The sequence below is a fragment of the Apium graveolens genome, chromosome 8 (genome assembly GCF_009905375.1).
Source record: "Apium graveolens cultivar Ventura chromosome 8, ASM990537v1, whole genome shotgun sequence".
Taxonomy (NCBI): Eukaryota; Viridiplantae; Streptophyta; class Magnoliopsida; order Apiales; family Apiaceae; genus Apium; species Apium graveolens.
In genome coordinates this window covers 156909371-156912965 of record NC_133654.1, presented here as the reverse complement: position 1 = coordinate 156912965, position 3595 = coordinate 156909371, and positions in this window count along the sequence as shown.

Below are 3595 nucleotides of genomic sequence, written 5' to 3'. Positions count from 1 at the left end.
CTTTCATTTCCACTAGTGCCATCCGGTACGGAGCTTTAGAAACTGGTTCTGTTCCGGGTGCTAGATCAATTGCAAACTCAATTTCTCTATCGGGAGGTAATCCTGGTAGATCGTCTGGAAAGACATCTGAAAACTTCTTGACAACTGGAATTGCTTCTAATGCTGGAACTGCTTTGCTGGTGTCTACCACATGAGTCAAATATGCCTCGCAATTCTGACGCAATAACTTCTTCACTTGAGCGATCGTTAAGAACTTCTTCTCTTGTTTATTTCCCCGAAATATCACTTTCTTCTTACTATCCATGGTTTGAAGTCTTACTTTCCTATTCTTACAATCAATATGAGCATTATTTTCTGACAACCAATCCATTCCTAAAATAACATCAAATTCTCCCAACTTAAAAGGTATTAAGTTGGCATAGAAATAATGTCCTCCTACCACAATATTACACTTCGGGCACACTCGGTCGACGGAAACTTGATCCTTATTAGCTAATTCTATCATTAATGCTTGTTCTAACAACTTAACTTCACAATGCAGTTTATCGACAAAATCTTGAGAAATAAATGATCTTGTAGCTCCAGAATCAAATAAAACTTTAGCATCTACGGAGTTGACTGGAAGCGTACCTGCAACCACGTCAGAACTCTGAACAGCATCCTGCATAGTCATATTGAATGTTCTGGCTTTTGGCTGGTTCTTGACTGGTGCTCCTTCAATCCTTGGTACACCTTGAGATGATGGTCCTGTAATCCTTGGAACATTTACACTTTGTACTTGCTCTTTGCAGTTGTTGGCATAATGTCCTGTCTTCCCACATCGGAAACACGTAACTTCTTGCATCTGATTGCGGCACTCATGTGCATGATGTCCCTTCATATTGCACTTGTAACACACAGAATTAGCTTTACAAATCCCAGAATGTTTCCTACCACAAAACTTGCAATCTGGCATTGGTGGACGATTGAACCTCTGGTGATTTGAATTCTGAAAACGGTTGACTGGTCCTCCATTTCCTGATTGTGGTCTCTTGAATCCCACATTCCTATTACCCTGAAATCCTGGCCTTTTGTTGAAACAGCCCTGCAAATTACTTGACTGCTGACCTCCCTATGAGGTTTCCATTTTCCTTTTCTTCCCATCCTTTCCTTTCTGAAACATATCACTCCTACTCTCAATCACCATTGCCTTCTGAACCACTGCCACATATGAAGTCAACTCAAACATGGCCACTCTGTTCTGAATCCAAAACTTCAATCCCTGGTCAAACCTTCTGGCTTTCTTTTCATCCGTATCAACTTGGTCTGGCACGAACCTTGCTAACTCAGTAAACTTAGCCTCGTACTCAGCCACAGTAAGATCACCCTGGGTCAGATTCAAGAACTTAATCTCCATTTGATTCTTCATATACCTCGGGAAATACTTCTCCAGGAACAACTCTGTGAATCTCTCCCAAGTTATAAACTCACCTCCCTCCAATGCTCGCGTGGATTCCCACCAATAGTTCGCCTCGCCCTTCAGAAAGTAGCTTGCAAACTTGGTCTTCTGCTCAGTTCCTGCTCCGACTAATTCAAAAGCCTTTTCCATCTTCTTGAGCAATGCGTTAGCTTCCACAGGATCAGCACTTCCTTTGAACTCAGGTGGCTTCACTGCTTGAAACTGCTTAAAAGTCACTGCAGGTGGTGCTGCTGCTTGCTGCTGCTGTTGCTGTTGTTGTTGCTGCGTAAGATGTAACATCTGCTGCTGCATCAGTCCCAACATCTGGATAATCGCTGGATCCGTACAGCTCTCGGTACGATCCTCTCCTGAATTATTTCTTCTCTTTGGTGCCATTATTCTGGTAAGAAACAAGCAATATATATAATAATTTGTCAAGCATTGTGTCAAATATGTAGCAATTCCTTAGCATATTAAAGTTCGCAAACACTATCTCTTCTCAAAATATCATAAACTTGCTACCATATTAACACAAGCGACATGATTATCATATAATCCTGCTTATTATCTCGAGAATAATAACACAAAGGAAATTTACTCCGAATTATCCAAACCTTTTAAATCCTTGCTCGAAATCTTAACTAAACCAACAAAATAGCAGGGTAATGACACAAGGCCTAAAGCTAAACGCAAAACAGGAAACCTAAACAAGTTAACTACAACCTAACCCAATAACCTAAATTTAATCCTATAAAAGCTAAACTACACGTGCCTATCTTATGTGATCTTCCTATGACTCATCTATGACAATCCTACGCCTGTTTCAGTGACCATAACCTATAGCTCTGATACCAACCTGTGACGCCCTCCAAACCCGGGGTCTAGATTTGGGGGTCACTATCCAATAAACTATAATAAAATAATCACAGCGGAATAATATAATAAATATGACCCCTTGCATGCAACTGGATCGATCACAGGTTATAGTATGGAACAGGCACTAATACAAACCAACTGTTATTACAAACCATGAGTCTAATTAGTTTTACAACTTATTCAAATTTTATTACAAACCTTTATACTATTCAAGCGTCCCAAACTGTCTACCTGGAAAACACACCAAACTATTTACAAGCACTCGACTTCTGGTCAAACTTGGGACTCAAGCCTGCTCTGGCTTAGCTGAAATATTAGAATAATAAACAAGTATGAGCGAAAAGAAATGCTCAGCAAGCAGTATAAAGTTTGTAAATAAACAACAATAATAATATCTGAGTAAAATCAGAAGCTGATATAAACTTTAAAATTTAAGCGACAGTTTAATAAAACACAATTATGCACTATGCTGTTCCTGATGATCAGTCATGAAACAACACCGGTATCCCGCAGCCATATCGTAAATATAGGTATCGATATCCCGCAGCCATACCGTACCTATTGGATATCCATGAAGAAGGCATATATTCGCCTAGCAAGATATTATACTTTCGTATAATAACTCACGCTGGACCGGTGCCTCGGTCTCTTGTGCTAACCAAGAATCAATTCACAAAACAATTTTGATTAAAGGAGTCAAATCAATGACATCCTTATCTATTCAACTCCCCATGTCACATGGTCCGGAGTTATCTCAACAACTGATGGCGAAATAACTAGAACAATTAGTTATTCACTAATCTAAATTCAAAGTCTCACTGTATAGAGTATATCTGGATAGTATAGTTATTCACTATCTATCGAATCAAAAGGTTGGTTCTAGCAGAATGATTGCTAGAATACGAGAATGTCAATAAATATAGGAATATTGATATTCAATATGCTATCAAAGTATTTATAACCAGTTCTTATATTTGAATATATAAAACAATAATCTATTCTGAATTTAGAATAGGGGAGAATACTTGCATAATATAGTTCGAAATGAACATCACTTGAACGATAAGTGAAGTTAGGGTACTTGCCTGGTATGCTCGACAACTTCTTACTATAACTCTGCTTATAACTGCTGGCTACTATCTCCGTCTAACACTTGACTGCACTCCTTGCTACTCGATTCTATAAACAAAAGAACTATCTTAATTGATAGACCAAACTCAATCGACGTAACTATACGTCTTAACATCTACCCGATCGTTTATAACTAGCATGGCATTTTAA